A 26,680-nucleotide genomic window follows, 5' to 3' on the forward strand; every position below is an offset into this window, starting at 1 on the left:
AAGCATAATACTTACAGTTAATTTAATAAAATATATTTGATAACTACACAAACTATAAAACATTGCTGAGAGAAGTTAAATATAGATATAGATATCATATTAATGAGATGGAAAATATTGCTAGAATGTCAATTTTTTTAAAAAGACAAATTCAAAAGACCTATCCCTGCTGTCGATCTAGATTTAATACAAATTAGTCCATAGTGACAGAAAGCAGTGTAGCATTTGCCTGGGTAGTGGGAGGGATGGACTACAAAGAAGTCAAGGAAGCAATTGGTGGTAATGGGAAGTTCTTTACCTTGATTTTTGTGGTGGTTTCAGCACATCTATGAAAGTTCACAGAAGGGTTTATTTTAAACTATGCAGTTTAATATTTGTATATTCTACCTAAATAAATTTTATTTTAAAGAATTTCAGGGACTAAGAGTTCCAGATCCTTAAGAAATAAAGTGATGTCCTTGACTTAGAAGAGAAAAACAAAATTAATTATTTCTTTAAAAGACATGCCAAAATACACAACTGTCAAATTTCAGAATATTGGTTTGAGAGAAATTTTAAACATTCCCCAAAATGAAAAAAAAAAAAAAGTTACTACACAAGTTTCAAGGATTCAAATGGCTTCCATCTTTTTAATAGGAATACTAGAATTTATAAGACAATGGAACAATCCCTTTATATTTTTGAGCAAAACAAAGAAGAAAGATTATTAACTAAAAATTATCTAGTCCTATTACTATTCAAGTGTGAGGGAGGAATAAAAACATTTTCAGTCATGTAACATCTTAACCAATTTACCTCCCATGCACCCTGTGAGGAAGCTATTTGAGGGGTTGCTCCACCAAAACAAAGGAGCAAACCTAGAGAGAGGAAGCGTGGGTACCCACCCCGAGAAAGGTAAAGGGAATCCCCAGGATGTCACTGAAGGAAAATCCTAGGATAACAGCTGGACACTGGGCTTAAAGAGCAATCAGTCCAGACAGCAGGTCAAAAGGCTCCAGGAGTGCTATTGTCAAAAATAAAAATACAGGGCGCCTGGGTGGCTCAGTTGGTTAAGCGACTACCTTCGGCTCAGGTCATGATCCTGGAGTCCCAGGATCGAGTCCCGCATCGGGCTCCCTGCTCAGCAGGGAGTCTGCTTCTCCCTCTGACCCTCCCCCCTCTCATGCTCTCTCTATCTCATTCTCTCTCTCAAACAAATAAATAAAATCTTAAAAAAAAAAAATAAATAAAAATAAAAAAATAAAAATACACACACACACACACCCATATTTGACATGCTTAATTGTGTTATGAAGAGATTTGCAGAACTGGGAGAGAGGAGGTAAAGGGCTTATTTCCTAACTGAATACATAAAAAACTGGAAAACCAACCAACCAGCCAAACAATAAGAGAAAACTAACACTAGGGAAACAAAAAGTTGTGCAAGAAAGGAAAAATGGAAATAGCAATGACAATATACCATATAATTCTGTGATGAGTAATATTAACGTAATCATAAAAATGAACATGGAATGTTAATTTAACCAAAATTATGATACAGCTATCTTGAGTTGGTAGGGGAGATGGGAAGTATGCATTTGCATGTGGTTGGGTCCTGTGAGAACTAATTCCCTGCCTTCTATGGTGGAAAGTTAATAGTAAATCCTAAAACTGAAAAAATATTTATCATGAATAAGCTTATTATTCAGAGAGATGGAGATGAAATCCAAAAGACACAACAAAAAAAGTTGCCTCAGGGAGAGTAGTAAGTGGGTGATGATGAATAAAAGCAAGGGACTGCTTTGGTTTTTTTTGTTTTGTTTTTTAGCCTTGTGGTTTTATGTTCCTCTTTTTAACTTATTCCAATATGTCTGATTCTTTTAAGTAAAGTAAATTTAAAAAGAAAAAAAGTAAGTACAAAATATTGACCCATTCATATTTTAAGGCGTCAAGATTTAGAAAGGATAGAGCAGCTAGATAATATATTTTATAGTGGTTTTCAGGGATATGCCAAAAAACCACATTGTTTGTTATTATTGCAATGTCAATGAACATTTGTGAGTCCTCCAACTTCCCAGGAAGCTGTGCGGGTTAGGTGATTTCGGTCACCAAGATGAACAATATCCCTACCTTGAAGAAGCTCAGATTATACCAAGGTAACACATACTAGTGATACAAAGTGGTAAATGCTATAATATTTATCAAGTGCTGGGGAGCCTCAGTGGACAAAAGAATTAGTACTGCCTAAGGAGCTAGGATTGGTTTCAAAAGGAAGCAGGATGACATATACTTAACAACTTACAGTTTCTGGGTACTGATAGGGTCCTATGACATGGAGATCTGCACCCCTTCTCTCTCCATCCCTTCCCCACAACTGCCACCACCCATTCCTTTGGGACCCTGCTGCCCCACATGGTTCTTCTCTGCACACTCTTTCTAGGACTTTCCCGTGGCTCCTTCTGGCACTTTAATCAGGTTTGGGCTCAATTCTTACCTCTTCTTTTCTCCAGACTACGTTATCTAAAATATCCCCACACCTCCTCATGCTCTGTCTTCTTACCTGAATTTGTCTTCAAAGCACCTAACTACCTGACATTTTACAATATTATACATTTATTTGCCTTTGTTTGGTTTGTTTAGTTTCTTTATTGGAATGACAGTGCTGCATGAATAAGAATTTTGACCCCTTTTTTCCTTGCTACTATACTCCCAGTGCTTAGACCAGTGCCTGGCATCTAGTAGGCCTTCAGTAGTTATTTGTTGAATGTGTAAATGGATGAAGACTGAATATCTCCAGTCTAAATCACCTAAGTGCAGACCCATACATACTCAACTGCTGCTGTCTCCACCAAATCATACTACTGCCTCTCTGCCAAACTGTCCCCTCTTCCATAGCCCCTCAGAGCATCCCAAGGGCTCAAACCAGACATTTGCAAGTCAATACTGACTTTCCCCTGTTCCTTCCCTCCTTCCCACAAACATCGAAATAGGTCATCACTAAACCCAGTTTATTCTGTTAATGAATAACTGTCAGATCTGTCCAGTTCTCCCCATCTCCAGTAGCTATTATCTTGATTTAAAGTATCCTTGACTCTTGGCTGGATTATTGAAAGAGTCTCCTCCTCATTTGTTTTCGTGGTACCAGGTTTTGATCCCTCCAACAATCTTCCAAACTCCTACCACATTGCTTTTCACAAAATGCAAATCTGATCACATGACTGCTCTGCTTAAAACCCAGGTTCTTAGAATAAAATCTAACTCCTTTGCCCGGCCCCCTAGGCCCTTCACCACTGCCTCAGGCTGATGTCCCCAGCTTTTCTCTGGCTACCTGTTCAGCCTTACGGGACAGATATACCCTGTACCAGTTTGTCTAGCCTTTGTCCTTGCTGCTTCCTCTGTTTAGAACATGTCCTGCCCCTCTCCAATTTGATCAGACGGCAGAGACTGAGAAACTGTCCCCCCTGCTGGGTGCTGCCACGCATCCTTGGCCCACCCCACTGGACTGTAAATCATGCATCTACTCATTGGCCCCCTGCACTAGACCCAAAGCTCAGGGGCATAGCGCCTGCCTATGAAAAATATGTCTTTTCGTCCCCGGTACCTAGCATGATGCCTGACACAAAGGAGATACTTAATAAATGTTTGGAGAATGAATGAATGAGTGAATCTGTTTTTCAGAATCTCTTCTTAGAATCTAGCAGTAAAGTGGAAAATGGATTGCTGGTAGGGAGTCTCAAAGCATGCAGGCTAGTTAAGAGCTAACTGACATATTCCGGACAAGATGAAGAGAGCCTGGACTCAAGCAGAGGCAACAGGAATGGAAATAAGGAGTCAGAATAAGGGACTTTTGTTCAAAAAAACAAAAGGTATTTTATGAGCAAATGCAATTGAGCACTGTGTATTTTCTGAAGGATGGGTCTAGTGTTTTAAATTTAGACACAGGCTGGAAAGCCAGACATACCCCGTGAGAAGCAATCAATCAACAAACTTCATGAAAGTGAGAGGAGGTGATTGAAGCAGACAAAGAGGTTAGCAAGGCACATAGAGTTTTTGATACAGAAATAAAAGAGAGTGTTTTAACTGCTGAAGAATCTAGAGGCTGACAAGGAGAGTGAAGATTTGAGTGCAGAGGATGTAATAACTGGAAAAGTTTGCCTCAGTCCTTAATATGGTAATAAAATTTGCAGACAGCCCATAGTACTATACTGACTGCAAAGTTATACATTATACAAGCTGCCTTCCATTTTGACCAGAGAGGTATAAAAGTAAGCTAGCAAGCTTCTGGGATTTATTGGGGGGGAAATAACTAACTTCCAGGGACTGCCACAGGAGCCGTGTAGCCTTACCTCATTTACAAATAATTGACATTGCTAGAGTCACAATGTGATGTAACGCTGAAGGTATCCCCAAAACATGGAAAGATTCTGTGATGACATCTGTGCTGTTAGCCTAAGTGTGGGGAAGGGAAAGGAATGGATATTTCCTAGGAACCTACTATGTGGAGGACACCATGGTTTACATGTGTCTGTCACCCATCTTTACTTTTTAAAAATGAACATGAATCATTATCTGTCATAACTGATTTTGGGAAATTCTTTTTGGGAAATTCTTCAAAAACAATGAAGACCGGGGCACCTGGGTGGCTCAGTCAGTCAAGCGTCTGCCTTTGCTCAGGTCATGATCTCAGGGTCCTGGGATCGAGCCCCACGTTGGACTCCCTGCTCCGTGGGGAGTCGGCTTCTCCCTCTCCCCCCTGCTCATGCTCTCTCTCTTGCTATCTCTCTGTCTCTCTCAAATAAACAAATAAAATATTAAAAAAAAACAATGAAGACTTGTAAATACTTTTTTTTCTGAATAGATAGTAAATACATATTATAACACATTTAATCAGTAGAAAAAGGTAGAGTTAAAAATAAATCTTCTCCCATCCCAGATACTGAGCCACATTTTTTCACCTCTGGAACAATAACTAAAAATAATTTCTTATGCACCTTTCCAATAATATTCTATACATATGTACACTTTTACATACATCATTCAAAAATCCATTCACTATTCACTGAACACAACATTAGCTTACTATACATCTGTTCTGTGCTCTTCTCTTTTTCACTTAACAATCTAGCTTGGAGAGTTCCCCACCTTAGTACATATTGATCTCATTCCTTTTTCTCATCACATAATATTGCACTTGTGGATGTATCATGTTTTATTTAACAAAGTCTCTGTTAGCGAAAATTAAAGATGTGTCCAGATATTCTTTACACATGCATATTTCTCATACACACAATTAGAATTGTATTTGCTAGCACTGTCAAATAGTGATATGATGTAAACAACTTACTCAAATTTAAATGTTTTAGTAGCCACAATAAAAAAAGTAAAAGAGGGGTGCGTGGGTGGCTCAGTCAGTTAAGCATCTGCCTTCAGCTCAGGTTGTAATCTTGGGGTCCTGGGATCAGGCTCCCTGGTCAGCAGGGAGTCTGCTTCTCCCTCTCCCTCTGCCCCTTCCCCCAACTTGTGTGCTCTCTTGCTCTCTCTCAAATAAATAAATAAATAAAATCTTTAAAAAAAATAAAAAAGTAAAAAGTAAAACAAGTAAAATTAATTTTTAAAATATATTATATTTAACCCACTATATCCCAAATATTTCAACTTGTAAATCAAAGTAAAAAATCAGCAAGAGGGGCGCCTGGGTGGCTTAGTTGGTTAAGCATCTGACTCTTGATTTCAGGTCAGGTCACGATCTCAGGGTCATGGGATGAGCCCTGCATCAGGCTCTGTGCTCAATGTGGAGTCTGCTTGTCCCTCTCCCTCTGTTCCTCCCTACTCTCGTGCATGTTCTCTCTCAATCTAAAATAAATAAATAGATGGATAGATAGATAGATAAATATAATCTTTAAAAAAATCATCAATGAGATATTTTATATTCTTTTACTTGGACTGAGTCTCTGAATTCCAGTGTATATTTTATAGTACAACCCAATTCAGACAAGCCACATTTCAAGGGCTTAGCAACCAGTTAGGTGTGGTCATGGCTACCATATTAGATGGCAAAGGTATATACATTCCTAGAAGAAGAATTGCTCAGAAGAATATGAGGTAAATTGCCTTTCAAAGAAGTTGTACTTATTTACGTTACTTTCAGTTCGGTTAAAGATAGCATATCATTGAGTTTTGATTTGCAGTTACTTCATTACAAGTGAGATTGAACATCTTCTTATATGTTGAAAAGTTATTTGTATTTCCTTTTCTGTGGATTATTTTTTCCTTCTTAGTTTCTTTCTTTTTTTTCTTTCCTTCTTTCTTCTTTCTTTCTTTCTTCTTTCTTTTTACTGGATTGTTTTTCTTCCTCACTGGTAGATCAGAGAATGAAACTACTCCCTTTATCTGTCATAAATGTGGCAAACATTTTTTCTAGTTTACCACTCTTTTGGCTTTGGTTATAGCATTATTTTGCCATGCAAAATGTTTACATTTTAAGAAGTCAAAATATCAATCCTTTATGGCTTCTTGATTTTATCATACTCATAGAGGTTGTCATCTCTCTAAGATCATTTAAAAAATCTTTTCCATGACTCTTCTAATCCTCATAAAGTTACAAAACTGATGTCATCATTTCCATTTTACAAATTGGAGAATAGATGCTTAGAGAAATATTAAATAAATTGCTTAAAAACACCCAGCTGATAAGTGGAAGTGCTAGGATTCAAACCCAGTCTGTCTAGTAACACCAAAGACTATGCTGCTTTTTTGACTACACTGCAATGATCAATATAATCTGTGTTAGGTGTCTCCCTATTGTCTGCTTCTTTTAAATCCTAGTGCTGTATTAAATATATCATTATTATTGATAGCTAAAGCATTCCATCAGTGCTAACACCATCTTCCCACAAAATTCCAGATAAATAGAAATAAGAACTCTGGGCAATCCCATGGTGTAAGGATGACAGTTGTACCCCAGGTGGAGAAAACCAAGGATAATCAACTGGAGTGCAACACATGGGAAGGCTAACACATGGGAATGATGACAGGTGATTGGTGTCATAAAGGAGATGCAGAAATTAGACATACAGAACAGAAAGACAAAAAGTCATAGAGAACGAACATAAAATATTCAAGAGTTCAGTTCACTGAGTGAAAGAGAACAAATAACAAGTTTTAGCGAGACAGCAAAGAGCTTTGACTTCTAGACTGAAGGGTTTGGACATATTTATATGAGTAGCCAGAAGTCACTGATAGATTTTGGAAAAGGTAGTGACATGATTGGAATTCTGCTTCAGAAGATTAGTCTGGCTGGTGTGTGTAAGAGCTACTGGAGAAAGAAGAGTGAAGGAGAGGGAGAGAAGGAGTGAATGAGAGGGAGAGAGAGAGAGAGAGAGAGGTGTGAGGGAGAGAAAGGGGGGAAAAGGAGCAGATCATTTAGGGTCCTGGAGAGGAAAATTAATCCATCTCATTATTGTACTACATGATTGTGTTGTATTCCTATTTACTTACCTTTTCCACTTAATTTTACTCCAAATGACAACTTACATTGTTTTAAAAACTGAAATCTGTCCTTTAAAGAAATAGATTTTTACCCCTTCAAGCTTTGAGACAAATTCAAAAGAGAAGTTTCAGGAATATCTTGTGCAGTGATTTCACTGCTAGATAAATGTACAGCTTCTTGAAGTGAATACCTTGGAAAAATGTCCCAGTGTTTTCATCTAATGTTTAAAAAAAATCACTTTATAGTTTTATCTCGTGCCAAAAACAAATTTCAACCACCATGAAGGAGAAGAAAGTCTGCCTTTCTTATGTGCGATTTTCTGAGAATACATATATCTTAAATTCATATGTTTAGTTAACAGGCAAGCTTCCTTAAAATGAAGTCTAATCTGTGGGGGGTTGTCTTCATTTTTAAATCAATATCTGTCAGAGCTGAGTTTAAAAAGCTGACTGGGTTTCAACTGCAAGCTGGCTTCCACCATCATCATTCAACAGATTGTAGACATCTGTTGTTTTTGGTTGCCCTCCATTTTCCCCACATATTCTGGAAACAGCAACTCTTCTTTCCTCTGGATTTATTCCTGCCCTCTTTGGACTTTTTCCTCTTCTTTCCTTTGGATTTGTTCCTCCCCTCTCAAACCATGTGATTCTGATCATGTGGCCATTCACAGTACCGAGTCCCTAGCCTAGAAATGGGCCCACAACCTGGCCTGACTAATCAGAGTCCTTCTGAGCAAGTTGTATATTCTGAAGTGGGGAAAGAGTTGTTCCTTCTTTTCTCTGGAGTTACAAGGCTGAGGAAATGTAAGCCTGGAGCTGCCCCCTGCCTCATATCCCTGCATGGACAGGGACCCTGTATGCAGTAGAAGAGAATGAGACCAAAATGTAGAAGGACAGGGAGAGAAAATGGTAATATCATTCAAAACCTGCTTCCTCCCTTCTCATTCTCATCAATGGAAACCAATAAGTTCCTTAAACTGATGTGACTTGAGCTTCCAGTAATTGCAACAAAAAGAGACCTAATTGCTTCACTTACAAATTAGTTCCAATGTACCCAATATGACATCACAGCCTTTAGCTCATCCAATCTTTTTGATGTCCACATCTCTGTTAGATATGTTCTCTTTCTTACTCTATTCTCTTAGATTTTATCCCATCTCTCTGACCACTCCATCTTGGTCTCCTTTTGGCACTTTGCCCCCTGGATTTCCATGCTGTGTCTGTCCTTCTTCCTGTGAAATAGTATCAAAACCCACAGCTTCAAAACCCACTTCTATTCTGTTGACTCTAAATCCGACATTGCACAGGCCCCTCCAGCCCAAGGGGCTATAGTAAACTTATTGTCTTTGACACCAAACCTGCTCCTTCTACCTATTATATTCTGTATCTCAACTGATTGACCCATCACCCAACCATAAGCTCAATCCAGAATCCCAAGAATCATTGTTAGAGTCTCTTCCCCTATCTTCTCTTTCCCTCTATTCTATCAATCATTAGATCATACACATGTTATTTTCTAAGTATCCTTCAAATCAGCCCCTACTTTTCACCTTAACATGCCCTACCCTAGTTCAAACTATCTAGTCTGGAATACTACTGTAACTTCCTAGTGACTCATCCTACATCTAGGTCAGTCCCTTTATACTGTATGTTCTATCCTATTACCAGAAGGATCTTCCTACAAAACAAATATGACCATTTCACTCCTCTCCTGAACATGCTTCAGGAGATGGCTCCCCATCATTTTTAGGATGAAGTTCTAACTCCTTAGCTTAGTACATACAGCCGTTCTTGAGTCACCAAACATGTATTAAACACTCACCATGTCCCAGGTTCTGTAGTAGATGTTGTAGTTGCAGAAAATAAAACAAAAACATAACTTCTGCCTAAAAGAGCTGCTAGTTTTGGAGAAAAGTCACTAAACGACAGCAACTTGGTTGAAACGTACAACACGAATGCTGTGATTCATGCCTTTTCTAATTCCATGAAAAAACAACATCAAATACATGATCCAAGAGACCTCAACCTGAGTTATTTGCCTACTAGAGACCACTCTTACTTTTAGCCATTTTGCTTGAACTGAGTTGAGGCTATTCTAGAAAAGATTAAAGGAAGATGCATCCCAAAGAGTGACTTTTTGCATTTCTTGCGGCTCCTGATAGATATTAGCACTCAAGGAGATTTGAGCACTACAGACTGGCACTCCTATACCTTGATGAGAATGCTTTGTCTACCTATGGCCGCATAGGTTCACCTTTGGGTCAGATGGCCATCCTGTGGCTTCTAAACACAAAATAAAGGATGCTTTATATCACTTGGTCTCTAATAGCATGCCATAGACTTTAATGCAACATTATGGGGTTACAGTATTTAATTGGTTTGGTGCTTGCTTCCTGTCTACTCCTATAATAAAGGGTACATTAGGTGTGCTTTATGTGTATGGCTTGACTTTGAATAAAACAGCTGCTCTCATTTTAAACTAGAGAAAAAACTAGGAATTATATCACAGGGAACAATCCTTCACCTGATGACCTAATGTATTTTTTTTCCCTTCTAATTTCCATGAGTCTAGACGCATCTTTTGTGAGGAAAAAAATGCTCTCTGGCTGTTAATTTGACAGCTGGAAATTTTTTGCTCTTTTTCACCTGGACTTTCATCACTGATTTCAGCTTGTGGGGGACAGGGGAGCTGTCTCAGAGAAACTATTTTTGAAAGCTGATGAACAATGGTCCAAGGGTGACTTGTGACGCAGAAAAGTAAGCATTAAGCAGATTGTTGAATAGGAAAAAAAAGTTGTTTGATATATTTCCTTCCTCCTGCTGAAGTATTGACCAGAAAAGGCCTTCTTGGGTGCTAGTGAAATTCTATTTCTTTATCCCCTATGGTTACTAGGTGTGCTCAATTTGAATAAATTCCTTGAGCTTATTCTTTGGATTCATGCAACTTTCTGTATGTATGTTATACCTCAACAAAAAAAGAAAGAAAGGAAAAAAAAACCCCTGCAACATCCCCTCCCCACCTGGAGATTGGAGGATAAATACATACATACACACATATACACACACACACTCCCTCTTAATGCAAAGTGATTATTTTCCTAAAATATCTTTCTCTTTTCTGTTAGACTATAAATTCTCTTCCTTCTTTATTAGACTTTAAATTCCTTGAGAGTAGGGCAAATGTCTTACATAGTTTACTCTCCTTCTTGGAGCTATTGCATAGGAGATACTTAGATATATGCTGAACAAATGAGTGAGTGAAGCAATGAATAAATGACCAAAGTAAAGATATTAGAAACAGATTTTAATGACTCAGAATAGGAATATAGTAAATTAGTATTCTCTACATTGCAAAAGGCAATTATGTTCATGATAATCTTGGACATTGGCCAGGTTCTCCAGGCAGCTCGAATCTCATAATTGTGGTAAATATTAAATATAATGTTTGACCAATCAAACCAGCCTTATTCTCAGTATTACCAGATAGGCGTCAGGAAGAATAAGGTCTCTGTAACTTAGTGATTGTCTTTAAAGAGTGTTTTAACTACGGTACTGCAGGGTGAGATGGCCTTAGTGTTGGAGCAGGGGACAGGACACCGCCTCCATCCCCCATGTGATAAAATCTTCATTCATGTCATGAGAACAGTCATTGATATTATAGGGACCTGACTTAACATGTATGGTTTTATTTTGTTATTGTTTTCTTAGGCCTTCATCTTGAAAAATTCCATGCTTAGACTGTGGAAGAACAAATAGAATAGAACAAGGTAGAAAGAATATCAGCTGATACTGTAGCCTCACTGCATGAAGCTTTTGGTTTTGCTAACATAAGGGTGTAGGTTTTAACAGCTGTGATGTCTGGGACTGCACAGAGTGGCATGTTATAACTAAGATCCTTGCACGAAGCTGAGATCTTCAAAACATCATGTGGCCCGCAGAAAAGTGGCTCCCTAAAAATACCCACATCCTAATTCCAGGAACCTGTGAATGTTACCACACATGGCAAAGGAGAATTAAGGTTGTGAATGAACTAACCTTATAATAACAAGATTATCCTGAGTTATCTGAGTGGTTCCAATGTCATTACAAGAGTCGTTAAAAGTGGAAGAAGAAGACAGAGGAAGAGATCAGAGCCATGCCATGTGAGAAAGACCTAACTCAGCATTGTTGGCTTTGAAAATGGAAAGAGGACTAACAGCTGAGGAATGTGGGCAGCTTTTGGAAGCTTCAAAAGAAAGAAATGGATTCTCCCCTAGAGCCTCCAGACACCTTGGAATCCTTTTAGCTGACATCTTGATTTTAGCTCAATGAGATTCATTTTGGACTTCCGACCTACAAAATTACAGTTTATGATAATTTACTACAGCAGCAATATGAAACTAATGCAGACTTCAGCCTCCATAAATGTTGGACTAGAAAAAAATCTGCTCATTAACACAGGTAAAGAACAAGGGATTGTAGGGCACCTGGGTGGCTCAGTTGGTTAAGCGACTGCCTTCGGCTCAGGTCATGATCCTGGAGTCCCGGGATTGAGTCCCGCATCGGGCTCCTTGCTCAGCGAGGAGTCTGCTTCTCCCTCTGACCCTCCCCCCCTCATGCTCTCTCTCTCTCTCATTCTCTCTCTCTCAAATAAATAAAATCTTAAAAAAAAAAAAAGAACAAGGGATTGTATTTAATTTCCTGGTGTTTTAGGTTAAAACGTGTCCCCTGAGATTTTGTTACCATGGCCTTGCCCTTCACTAGGTGTAGGATCTGGGATTCCCAAACTGAGAAATTATCCAAATAATTTTTCTCAGGGAGCAGCTCCTGGCAAAATGCTCTTAGAAAGACCCAACCTTAGTCCAGGACCTGCACGATTTACACAGATAAAGTTCTGAGAATATCCTACTTAAAATGCCAATCCAAATTTTTTTTTAAAAAGAGAGAGAAAAAATAATCCAGCATAAACCAAGTAAGCAGATACATCAAAGAGTAAAATCAATATCACAGGAGTATCATATAATAGAAAAATGACAGAGAAAGGGAAACAAGTATGTTTTAAATGGTTGACAATAGAAAAGAGAGAATCAGAATAATAAAACAAGATACTATTAAAAAGATCAGACAGATTTGATAAAGAACAACGTGGAAATTCTAAAACTGAAGAAGATAGCCTTTGCAATTAAAATTTTTATGAACAGATTAAACAGCAAGTTTGATAGAATAAAAAAGACAATTAGCAAACTGAAAGATAATTCTAGAGACACCGTCTAGAACAATGACAGAGAGGGTAGAAAGAGAAGATCGAAAATATGTGTACTAAGGATTCCTAAAGAAGAGCATCAAGTGAGTGGGAGAGAAGCAATATTTAGAAAATGTATTATATATATATACTTAAAACCAATGTCAAGTAGGTACCGATGAAGAAAGTAAAATGGTTATTAAGTACCTCTCTCTTGACTCTTGCTTCTGGCATAAAGTAAATAATAACCATACACATTGAATAATTAGTCATTCTTTTCTATATTATATGTCATAGGTTTCTCCTTTGCCAAAATATAATTTGCACAATTTAAAAACATTATACTTATAAAAATATAAAATGAATATAAGACGAAGACGTCATTCAACTCATTAACTGGGGAGGGAAGTTTTAAAATGGTAAGGCTTATTCAAAGAACACTTTTTAAATGTTAGAATAAGATTGCTAGGTTAGACACAAAACTGGGCTTGTCCTACAGGACAATGAATGATCACCTTTGTGTTATCTTCCCATCACTGGCATCTCTTTGGGCCAAGATTCGTTTACATTTTTATTATCAGTTTTTTATAAGTTAACCTCCACTCTTTCAGAGATGTAAAATGTCCTAATCAGTAGTAAATAAAATGCCAAACAAAAGTTTACAACCCTAGAGAATCAGATATCTACTTCAGGCACGTTAGACAATGCCCAGCATTCCATGGGCAGGACACCCAGTGATCCTTTCTGCCTATTTCCAAATTGGGGATAGTTTTTCTTAACATTCCATTGATTTGGAAAGATTTCATAGATTTAAAAATCCATTAACACCAAAGTTGGCCCTTCATCATGCTTCATGGGTTTTTCTCAGAATAACTTTAAAAGAGAACTGTACTTCGGTGGGTGGTAGGAAATGATACCATCGGACTACTCAAATACAACTGGGACAGCTGATGTAGGGCAGGCTACTTTCATTTTATCATAAAAAACACCACTAATACCACAACCCAGTTAGGGTTTGCAAAGGTAACTATGTCTTTGCTGCCCGTTTGCGATCCAGTCCCCCTATTGCAGCCAGAGTGACCTGCAGTGCAGATCTGACCTTGTTGTTCCCTGGCTGTGAATCCTTGAGGAGCTTTCACACCTCACTGTGGTCCCTGCAGCATTTAGTGAGCACGCATATCCCGCTAGCCCTTCCTCTCACTATCCCTGTGTTACCACCGCAGGCTCGTGACCCAGCCAAACTGAGCTTCTTTCCAGTTCTTGAAAAGCCACTCTCCAGTTTGCCTTTAGGTGTCCCAAAATGCTATTCTCTAAGTCTGGACTATTTTCCTCCATCTTCAGAAACTAATTCTTCCTTATATAACTATATTAGTTTAAAACTTGTCTTAGCTCAGATTTCCTAGATGACAGAGCCTAAAGCAAGAAATCAGTGCTAGTGCTTTGTGGGGAGGGTGGGGATGTGTAATCCTAGGGCGAACAAGTGTGAGAAAAACAGGTGAAGCAAGATAGGATGTGAAGCAACGGGCAATGTGTTAGCACTCTGACCACCGCTTCAGCACAAGCCTTGAGAAGTACAGCAGTTTGCTCAGCAGATGTGATTGTTGAGTATTCAAGATTTCTCAAGGTGACTGTACAGACCACAATGCCTCAAAAGGGGAGAAAGTAAGAAGGGGAATCTGCCCCAACCCCATGTATCTTTTGTTTCCCACTAGGCTGGTCTTTAGAGGATCTCAGCTTTATGCCAAGATCTTAGTTCTAACTTGCCACACTGTGCATTCCCTGGCCTCATGGCCCTTAAAACCCCAAGTGGGGTAAACCACCTCATCCTTCTAGGTCATGACATCTGGCCTTTTCTGCAGCCTCTCAGAGTACCAGATCCCATATCCAATGTTGTGTGCAGGGAATCAATATATGCTAATTATATGTGCCAAGATATGCCACTTGGGATAAGAATTATTTTGAGCTGAAAGCATTTGGGATTCAAGAGATACAGAAAGAAGCATTTCTGGAGCTTCCCTTCTCTGATCAAAAGCAAAAACTTCTGAGAAATGAATACTGCCGGAAATCCCCTCTCCCAGGGAAGGTTTATGGTCACAGAGAAGATGGAAATTCAGCACCGAGTGGATCTGCACAAAGAAAATATACTCATTGGTTTCTCCCATATATTTACCTTCTCATAGTTTGTCCTCCTTGGAATCCTAAAACCTTTTTCTTTGTTTTGCACTTCTCTACAAATTTACTATCCTTTGTTAAGATGCTATATAAACCCAAATGTTTTTGTTTGTTTGTTTTTGTTTTTGTTTAGAGAGGGAGAGAGAGAGAGAAATGGGGAAGGGCAGAGGGAGAGAGAGAATCCCAAGCAGGCTCTGCACCCAGCACAGAGCCTGACATGGGGCTCGATCTTGCAACCCTGAGATCATGACCTGAGCCAAAAATCAAGAGTTGGACATTTAACTGACTGAGCCACCCAGGTGCCCCTATATAAGCCCAAGTTCTAACCACCTCTTTCAGTTACTCATCACTGAGTTTCTCCCACATGTATTCACGCTACTCTGTTTTTCTTGTGCTAACCAATCAGCCTTTGTTAGTCTACTTCACAGGGCCCCAGTCAGCAAACCTAGAAAAGTAGAGGAAAAGTCTTTTTCCCTTACCTGCAAGTATTTCCAGAATAAGGAATAAAATGTTCTAGTTTAGATCCTCTGAGAAGCAGATGTCAAAACTGTGTTAAGTGTCCAAGATATTGATTGTGTGAAACAACTGTGAGGAAATTGAGGGAGGGGCAAAAAGGTAGAAAAAGTAGAGAACGATGTGAAAGCAAAATGGAGTCGGGGAAGGAGGTTCTTACTAAGAAAGTTCTAGTCAGACTGATGGGGAATCCTAGGGCCAAAGCTGCCTATCATAGGAATCCTGTGTTGCACGGGAATGGGCCAGCTTCAGGATCCCTCTGGGACGTAGTCTCTGGCAGAGAGAACCTGGGGAAGTGGGGCATCAGCACCAACCCAGTAGTGGGTTCAGAACACAGAAGCTGGAGTCATCCATTGCTTCTGTCCCTCTCAGCAGATCTGAGTGGTGCACAAGGAGCGAAAATCCCTAGCTGAGTGGCAGAGACCAAGATGGGGGCCAGGACCACTGGGTGTTGGGTCCCTAGTGTTGGCGGCAGAGCCCAGTGTAGGCGGCTGAGAGAATCTGAAGTGGCAGATAAGATCTGTGTTTGACACAAGAGTCAAGGCAATTCTACCAGGAAGTCTGCCTTCAAAAGCATACTAGTCTTTCATCCTATGTTAGGGGCTCCTAGTCTTTGCTCTGTGATTCCTTTATCAAAGCATGATTATACTTTATTGTAATTGCGTATTTATCAGTAATCTTTCCTGATAGTGTAAGCTCTGAGGAGGCAGGGACCATATCTGTCTTGTTCGTGGTCCTCAGAAGGGGCACAACAAAGAGAGTTGAACAGATGAGAAACAGAACCCCCGCTGTCTGCCAATGATACTTTCAAGGCTATGAAATGATCTGTGGACTCTTTTATACCTAAGATTCTCTATCTTTAAAACAAGTCTCAATTAAAAACATATATGCATACATACATAAAGCCTCTTTGAGAGGTTGTGAAGGATAACCTTATAAAATGATGTGGAATGGAACTTTTCTTATCTTTTTAGAATTTTCCTAAACCCTAAAGATGAGGCCAGTGGTTAATAAGCCCATTCACATTCTAAATATTGCTGAGGAAGCTTCCAGCCACCCCATTCCAGGACTTGCATGGAAGAGATGCAAAACAGGCCCTTGCATTCCTCCCCCTTCCCTCCCACCACACACATACACTTCCCCTCCCCCAGCTGTGTTACATAAACAAATGAGAGTTCATTTAGAAAGAGAATGTTTGAGGAGTGAAGAGTGTTATGGCTTTTCTCCTCTCTCCTGTTGGAACATGAAGTTACTGCATGCTTCATGCTCCATCGTGAAGATGATGGGGTAATGAAGAAGGGTGTTCTTTGCTGCAAAGTGGAGTTGGGGTGGGTGGTTCTAGAGAGAAGCATGGTAGAGATCTACACGCCTGCAGTAGAAGACTGCAGTCATCTGGCAGCTTAGTCTGGGGCCACCAGGAACAGGCAGAACTTTTAGGAAGAAGGATTTATGTCCCTTGAGCTTGGGGCTGTAATTGTACATGCAGTGTGTGCCTCCTACCTGCAGAATTCTGAAGATGGGAGGCTGTAATTCCACCCTACTGCGCACCCTCACCCCAGACTATGTAAGTTGGTTTCCGCAAGCTCTGTATAATTCTGACATTCTGGGAATGGAATGTGGTTTACATTTTTATGTCATCTTTGACTCTGAATTCCTACATCTCTGAGTTAGTTCAGTCTGTGGATCATCTTCCCTCATGCACCCTAGACAAGGAGCAGCCTTTTTTTGATTTCCCCTTTGATGTCTGTCTCCCACAGGAAGCAGCTGTGTGTGGAGCAGAGGAAAGGGCTTCATGTCACCCTGTTGTTTTCACCCTTTTCCCCTCAGGACTGTTCTTTTCTCATTTCTCCTTTCCACTGGGGTCCCTGAGAAATTAATTTCCCTTTACTTTTTCCTGTAAAACAACTTAGACCACTGCATCCTACTTGCTCAGGGACCTATATTTACCTATACTTAACATGCTCTGCAAGCAATGGACCATTTTCTCCAAAGCTTCCACCTTGAGCAGCAGTAAACTCTGTTACCGGTCTCTGAAATTATATAGCTGAAGTAAGACATCTGATTCAGAAGTGACTGAAAAGTAACTGATACGCTACCACTGTCCACCCCCTTCCCTAGTTCCCTAGAGGGTTAGCGAGAGGGCATGGTGCCCTCCATCAGGCCTGGGATGGGTCTCAAGGCAATTTCGAAGGTGGGAGAGAACAATATGTTTCTCTGCTAGATAAACTATGACTACCCCCACTTTTGAAAGAGATGCTGCGAAAGTCAATTTTGGTTTTAAATAACACATTTTTGTCCTCTTCATTTCACATCTGTCACATGAACTGTGCCAGAATACATTTAATAAAGAAGTCCGTGCTAATCATTAATTATGATACAATATACCAGTTGTATTGTGTTCTAATGTAACTCACACTTGTGGGTTTCAAAAAGCTTCCCCAGATTTAATTAATCCTCAGCTTTGCTAATGAAAAGCATGGCTTCTACCCGGTGTGAGTTTGGGTTTCTAATCTGTTCCTTAAGGTCACCTCATTTTTCTTGAAAATGCACATTTGTAGTTTAACACTGCAGATCTTTCACATTCCCTATTAAGCAATTATTTTGATTACTTCATTATCTTTCTTTTTTTTTCCTAGACTATTTAGGTTGGTTTCTGCCTACTGCTAGCCAAGTGTAATTCCGACATTCTCTCTCACTCCCTTTATTAGCATGATTTGCATTAGCAAGGGATTCATTTTCATTCTGAAGACTGAAAACAATTTCATTATCTGATAAAAATTATCTCCTCATATGCTGTAAGAAGCAATTCTCCTCATTTATGGTCTCATTAAGCATTTCATATACCTAATACATCTTCTCAATTCTTCCTCTTTCCAGAAGTAATCATTCTTGTGGCTCAACTAACAAAATCTTGGGCTTGGAATTCTCATTTTTGCCTTCCTTCCCTCTTTTGTTCTTTCTTTTCCTGATGTAGTAACTGCATCATCTCTGTGAACACTGGCTATTTCCTTCTCTTCCTACACAGTTTGTTCAGGTTTCGCTCCAACACCTACACTGCTGTATCATGAGTTGTAAGTTTACATTTCTATTGTCCTTAGTGGACTATAAGCATCTGAAGGGTGGGCCACAGCTTCCAGATAGTTCTATTTTCAGAGCCTGGAACTGTGTCCAGTGTATAGCAATAATCAAAAGATGTGTATTGAATAGATGAAGGACTAAGGACACATGCGCAATCATTTTTATTTTAAAAATTTGTACTTTTCAAAACACAGGAGAAAGTGGAGAAGCCAGAGCAACTTGATAAGGAAATGAATCAGTTGGACAAACCAAGGCAAGGTAAAGAGATACATAGATCTATAAGTAATAGGAAAGAAGTGCTTTAACTGCCCTAGTGGGAGCTAAAACAAACTTGAGCCTGCAAGGGGCCAGTTGAGCAAGAGCAAAAATCCAAAACAATTATCTGGAGAATATGGATACATCACAATGATTACATGGGGCAAGTTCTAAGTCAGACCTAGTGCCTTCTGTGCAAATAAGATACTGAATCATGACTGTTTCTTCTCACCAAATCTCCAAAATGTGACAGATATTGCTGAAACATTCCTCTGTCTGATGTCACATTCTTGATTTATTTCTCAGTTTTATTCATCCCTCAAGGAGGAAAAAAGTAATCAGAATACTTCCTTTTCACCATAAGCATGTCAGAAATATAAGGAATGCTGAAGAACCATCCTGTGGCATTGGGGTCAATCCCATAGAAATGCCAAGGTAGCTCAGCCTGCCGCTTGGAGCTGAGCCTATTTTAATGGAAGCAGAGTTCCCTAGCAGGTTTAGATTACATTAAATTTAAAATGCTATTAAACCTTTAAATGGAGAGGTCAAGCTATAGGATTTTGGTGGCTATAGGACTTTGGAGATAGGGGAGCAATCTAGGTTGGAGATGAAAATTTGGAAGGTTTTAACACATACATGGTACAGATATGGTCATCCTGAGTGAGAGTAATGGAGAAAAGGGAGCATGTACGAGGAAGGAGAGTTTTTTGCTTAAAACTGGTCAATCTTTTAAGTAAAGGGTTAGCGAACTATGATCTGTAGTGAAAGGCCCTCTGCTGGTTTTTGTTCAGTCTTTGAGCTAAAAGTGGTTTTACATTTTTAAGTGGTTAGGAAAAACTAATCCAAAGGAGAAGAGTATTTCATAACACATGAAAATTACATGAAATTCACATTGATAATTAGAGTTCTATTGGGACACAGCCATGCACATTTGTTCACATATCGTCTATGATTGCTTTCACTCTACAGTAGCAGAGCTGCCTGGTTGCAACAGAGACACAGCCTAAAATATTTACCATCTTGCTCTTTACAGACCAAGTTTGCTGGCTTATGGTGTCATGTGAGAACGCAAGTCCTGGAAGTGCTCTGCTATTGTTGCCACTATGAGGGAAACCAGTCTGACTATGAAAGGTGGCAGGGAGGAAGGTTGCTGAGATACTTGCCAATTAACAGAACCAGAGCCCAGAAGTGACTGTGACACTCCTAGACGGAATCAAACCTGAAGATCACTTCACCAATGCCCTTTACAGTCAATGAGGGAATAAATACCCTTTATTGTCTGATCCAGTTGGGTAGATTTCCTATCATCCAAAATAAAAAAAAATTTTTTTAACTACTACAGTTATGAGTCCAGAGGTAAAGCATAGTCCTTTCTCCCCTTAATATATGCCAACTTGATTCAAATCTCCCATTTCATAGCCTGTACAAGTCCAAGGTTGTCCTCATGATTTCTACAAACTCCTAAAGACTTATCATCTCAGTTGCTAAAACAGAATACCATAGATTGGGTGGCTTAAACAACAAGTATTTATTTCTCACAGTTCTGGAGGTTGGGAAGTCCAAAATCAAGGTGCCATCCAATTCAGTGACTGGTAAGAGCTCCTCTTCCTGGTTTAAAGATGACTGCCTTCTTGCTATATCCTCACACAGCAGAGAGTTAGCTCTCTGGTATCTTCTTATAAGGGCATTAATCCGGCATGAGGACTCCACCCTCAAGACCTCATCTAAATCTAATTACATCCCAAAGACTTCATTTCCAAATACCATCAAATTGGGGGTTAGGATTTTAACATATGATTTGGCGGGGGGACACAAACATTCAGGCCATAGCACTCATGGTCCTTGCTCCATGAAGTCCATGTCCATGACATATGCTGTCTATTTTTCACCCATTCTACCTCATCACAAGTTTCCCAAACCTACACACATACTCTGAACCTATCATTTTGTGAATTTAGCAATTTTACTTAGGGCTTGAGAGATCATTAAAGGGGTCACTTTAACTACTATACAATCTCCTACATCTCCTGGCTATCCATTCTGTTCTCCTCTCTTTACTCTCTTATTCCTCCATTTCCAGAAAAAAATTAATTCTTCTCTTTGTAGGATGAGCAACAATCCTAGCCTGCCTAGGACTGTCTTAATTTGGGGACCATCCTGCTTTTTGCACTGAAAGTCCTGGGTGAAGTGGGAAGATCTGTGACTCTATCTCCTTGTCTCAAGTAAAGTCTTTTTACCTGCTTCTCTGAAGCATCAAAGCCAGCCCACATCTGTAGCTCACAGACACCACCTGCTCCAAAAGACTGAAACATCTTCCTAATCAAGGCAAGTCTCCTTGAAGGGAATAACAGTACCAGATGTTTTGAAAATAAACACTTCTTATCATTAGATGCATGTATACTTAGGGTTGTTATGTCATCTTATTGAATTGACGCTTTTATCATTAAAATGAAATGTTTCATTTTACCTCTGACAGCAATTCCTATCTTGAAATCTATCTTGATATTAATATAATCACACAGGATCTCTCATGTTCACTGTTCATATGGTATACATTTCTCCATCCTTTTATTTTCAACCTGTCGGTGTTTTTATTTAAAATGCACACAATCTCTGCCTTTTAACTAGAAGTGTGGATCCATTTAGAATTAGTGTAATTAATGACATGGTTGACTGTAAGTCAAATGTAAGTCATCGAGACTTTTAGGTCAGTCCATTATCCTTTGCCTTCCATGTTTTTGGTGAGACATCAGTCTTTATTTTTATCATTGTTCCTTTCCTTAGTATGTTACATCTTTTTCTCCTAGATGACTTAATGTTTTTTTCCTATCTTTGGTTTTCAGAAGTTTGAATATGATTAGCTTGGGTATGGGTTCTTTTTAAAAGGCAGAGATCATTTCTGTGAGCCAGAGATGCGGGCTGGCCTTGATGGTTTCCATTCCACAAGTTTACTGTCTGTTTTTTCTTCTGTGGTGCCTGATTTGATATTAAGTTCATCTAGTGAATTTTTTAAATGTCAGATATTATAGTTTTCAGTTCTAGGATTTCCATTTGGTTCTTTTTTTATAGTTTCCATATCTTTCTTGATATTCCCCATCACTTTACCCATTATACCAATCTTCCTAACAGATTCCTTTACATGTGTAACATAGTTATTTTAAAGTCTTCATCTGCAATTTCTAACATCTGGGATTTTCACGGATCTGTTTGACTATTTTCCCCCTTGATTGGGGGCACATTTAAAGAATTTGATAAGCCCCTTTTACTTGGCTGGACTTGAATTCCAAAACTTGTCTCTCCAGCACCAGGCAACTGCTGAAACCTCTGTTTGGCTCATTAAAACTTCCAGTTGTTACTTTCCACTGGATTCCCTGGGGTCTGATTACATGCAGGTGGGAGCCAACAATTTGAGGGGAATTTGTGCAGATTTAGGGGCCCCCCACTCTGTCTCCCAATTTTCTGAAATATTCTTCCTTAATCTCAAGCTACTATGAAAAACCCCCACTCTGCCTTGTGAATCCTCAGTCCCATTCATCTGCCTCTTCCTGACTGAGCTCTATCCTTCACGTACTTTATAAGATGAGGAGTACCGTCAAGGAAAGAGCTACTCAAATGTGGATCTTGGGCGCCTGGGTGGGAGCACCCAACTCTTGATTTCAGCTCAGGTCATGATCTCAGGGTCTTGAGATCGAGCCCTCCGCCGGGCTCTGCACTCAGCAGGGAGTCTGCTTGAGATTCTCTCTCTCCCTCCACCCCTCCCTGCTGCGCATGCTCTCTGTCTCTCCCTCTCTGCCTCTAAAATAAATAAATAAATCTTTAAAAAATAAATAAATAAATGTAGAACTTATGTAGTTTTTTCCCCTTTATTTCAAGGATCATGTCCCCCTCAATTTCTGCGTATTTTCAGCCATTCCCCAGGGCTTCACATAGTTATTTGAATTCTGATTTTATAATTATTTACACTTCTTTTTTAGTCCGAAGTTCAAAATTGTTATGACCAGATGATAGTTCAATGAAAGCTACTCTGCTAGTAACCAGAAGTGAATACCTCTTATTACTAAAACTCAATCAATCCATCAGTCAATCAATCAATCGATCTCTGGTCTTTCTAGGCAGAACTGAACTTTCCTGAAAGGTGCATGTGATAATATAAGTAAGAGATAACTGTACTGCGGATCCACGACCTGCTAGTCACTGTTCCGTGTGCTTTACCCCTCCCCAACTTACGGATGAGAAAGCTGAAGTGCAGAGAGGTTAAGAAGCTTACCCAAGTTTATGTAGGTGGTCAGTAGGAAAGCCGGGACTCCAGCCCACATGGCCCGATGTGATCACTGGCTGCCTTAGCCACTGCACAGTGGTTATTTAGGTGTGGGCTGCTCTTCAGTGTGGCCTTTCCTTGATGGAGACAGTTTAGAGGGGATTTAAGCTTGTAGCAGAGGACGAACCGAATATACTTTGTGGTTCTTTTAAACCAATGAATCCATTATCCTATAAAAATTAGAATCTCCAGTCAACCAAAAATATTTTCACGTCAGAAAAATTATTTTCCCTCAGTCAGAAATCCAGAAAATGTCCACATAAAATGGTATTTCCATGTATACTCAGCTCCCACAGAATCGATTCTCTTTTCTTGACTTCAGAATTTGACTTATGGCACCTCGAGCAGAACTGTTCATTGTGGTTTTGCCCGAACTGCCGCGGTGCTGATTGTATATTGTGTTCATTTCCAATGCAGTGTTGATATTGATAAACCAACTTACTTCAAGCAATTCAAAGCATCAACCTTTTCAAAGCATGAACCATTTCAAAGCATGAACCTATTGAAAAATAGCATTTGGGTGTGTTTTTCCATACCACCCCAAATGCACTGGAAAAGTATTTTTTACCAATAAAATTGCTCTAAGAGGAAAAGCCACATTTAAGGGTTTTTTTTCCTGAAACTGTTTCTAAGATCAATAAAAATATCCCTTTTCCTGATACCTGTCTTTTGCTATATGCCTCCCAAATTGTTTTAAATGGACAAATCAGAAGTGGATATTGTTTTGCAAAAAGCAAACAGAAGAAAAGAAAAATCCTTGAAAGCCTGCAAAATACAACCCTTGGAAGTGTACAGTCCTTGAGACCATCTATGAAATGGGCTGCATTTCACCGTAGGCTGCTGTCGAAGAAACAGTTCATTTAGAATATAATCTCATGAGGCCCCACAGGAAAAACTGTTCTCTGGAATTGGTACTGGGAATAGCAGCGCTCCTAAGTACAAGGTCTGCTTTGCCCTCACAACTCTAGTGATGTAAGGCGTTGCATTTGCCTGTGAACGCTGGCTGCCAGAAAACACGCAGCAGCATCTCTGGCTGACCCCTAGTGAGTGTTAAGGTTGTAACACCATCTTTTTTTTCAAGAAATTAATTCAACTCCTGGCTCCATCATAAGTCAGATGATATTTGTGTTCTACCTTTACTTGTTTTCTTTGCCTCCTTTTTCTCATCTGGCTTTAACTAATCTTAGCTTTGTATTGAATCCATACTTGTAAGCTCTCTTGCATCCTTTTTGAGCAGGTCTGAAGATAACTGACTAAATGATCAGGATTTGATGGCCATAGTTTTCAAAATAAAAAACACTGAACTGTAAATGAAAGTTGAGAGAGGCAGACGAAAACCTGAAAACAATGTCACAAATTATATGGAAAGGGTTAATAGCCTGGACATCGAAGGATCTTGGAAATCGACAATAACAACAAAATAAATAGATAGGCGTACAAGTAAAAAGTTGAGTAAAGGACTTGAAGAGACATGAAAATAGAAAAAAATGTGATGAGCAAATAACAAATGTAAGAACGATTCAACTTCAGTTGTCGTCAAAGAAATGCAAATTAAAATTTAATGAGATGAGAAACTTCCATTTAAAAAAATGGGGAAATAAATTCATTGGTTTCCTTGAACCTACCTTGCTCCCTGACCTCGAGGACAGGGTAGGGGGCAGACATGCCAATACGCATGTGTAAAATAGAGTGGCTCCCACGTGAGCATGTGTATGGTAGGTGGAGGGACGGTTGGGGCGGGGGGGCCGGGCGGGGGAGTGTACAGCAGGAAAGACAGGTCCGAGGTAGTGGAGATGCCTGGGCTGAATCTAGGATGAAGAGCTGCTATCATTAGATGTGACTCTTTTGGGGCGCCTGGGTGGCTCAGTTGGTTAAGCTACTGCCTTCAGCTCAGGTCATGATCCTGGAGTCCCTGGATCAAGTCCCACATCGGGCTACCTGCTCAGCGGGGAGTCTGCTTCTCCCTCTCCCGCTCCCCCCTCTTGTGCTCTTTCTCTCTCTCACTCTCTCTCCCAAATAAATAAATAAAATCTTAAAAAAAAAAAAAAACATTAGATGTGACTCTTTTTTTTTTTTAAGATTTTATTTATTTATTTGAGAGAAAGACAGCAAGAGAGAGAACACAAGAAGGGGGAGGGTCAGAGGGGGAAGCAGACTCCCTGCTGAGCAGGGAGACGGATGTGGGACTAGATCCTGGGACGCCAGGATCATGACCTGAGCCAAAGGCAGTTGCTTAACCAACTGAGCCACCCAGACACCCTAGACGTGACTCTTTGAAGGACAGGAGTAAGTGGTATTCTTCATGTATAGCCTCTGGCACATAGTGGGCAATAAATATCTTCTAAACGAAAAGAGTGAGAAAAGACATTCTTGCCAAAAAGCAAAGGTACAAAGTAATGAATAAAATCCATCAAATGAACAAATATATGCATGAACAAATGAGCTAAGTTTTTCAGGGAAATACTAGTGTATTTATGAAGGAGATTTATTTTTATTTTTTTTTAAAGATGTTATTTATTTGATAGAGAGAGAGAGCACATAAGCAGGGGGAGCAGCAGAGGGAGAGGGAGAAGTAGGCTTCCCGCTGAGGGGCTCAATCCCAGAACCCTGGGATCATGACCAGGGCCCAAAGCAGACGCTTAACTGACTGAGCCACCCAGGTGCCCCTAAGAAGGAGATTTAAATGACCAGCCTCCAAGGGACAAAACAAAGATTTGATATATATTTTTTCCTTCCTATGGATCATTACCATATACTTCATTATTAAGAAGTAGAACTCTAGACAATACCTTTGGATCTAATTACATCCTGATTTTTCTAACTGCATCTCATCCAGACCACCAGGTCTAAACACTCCCAATTTGGGCATTTTCCCAACCAATATGCTCTGGAAAGGCATCTGTACTGTACCTCAGGAAATATGGATAGTTGCCTCAAATCTCAATACTTTTCAGTCTAAGATTGTATTTTACTGGCTCTTAGGGAAGACAATTAGATATGCTGTAGGACATATATTTAAACGTTAACGTTGATTGTTTCATAGGAGTGGATTTCTGGGTAACTTTTATTTTCTACTTTGTAACTTTCAATATTTCACAAATTCTCTATATTAGTTCTGAATTGTTTTTGCAATGATGAGAAGAGAAATCGGTTCAAGTTATTCTTGTGAATCTTGTGGGGGAGAATTAGGACAGTAGTGAAACTCTTAGAAAATCTTCAAATTATTTAGAAATCTGCTGAGTTTTCTTTCACATTGTGTACAGTTTTAAGGGAGGGTTCAAGCTGATTTGCACTCGGGCAGAATGTGGTTTTTAGACCTGTTTTATTCTAAGTTATTAAATACAAAACGTATAAATGTTTCGTAACTATAAAACAGGACCAAAGGCAATTTAATAGCAATTTATTTTGTGTTGTTTCCAAAGCTCCAGTTGAAAATGTCCTTGTTCTAATAAAATCTCTATGCCTTTTAACCCAGCGTTTTAACTAATGAATTTAATTATGAAAAAAACTGCTGTCACTAAAGTCTTCCTCTTAATCATGCCTGTATTTATGACCAAAAAAAAATCTGTTGCTATGGAAATTTTTTTTTTTTTTTTAAGATTTTATTTGACAGAGAGAGAGAGACAGCGAGAGAGGGAACACAAGCAGGGGGAGTG

The sequence above is a fragment of the Mirounga leonina genome, unplaced genomic scaffold (genome assembly GCF_011800145.1).
Source record: "Mirounga leonina isolate KUSES-001 unplaced genomic scaffold, KU_Mleo_1.0 Mir_418, whole genome shotgun sequence".
Lineage (NCBI taxonomy): Eukaryota > Metazoa > Chordata > Mammalia > Carnivora > Phocidae > Mirounga > Mirounga leonina.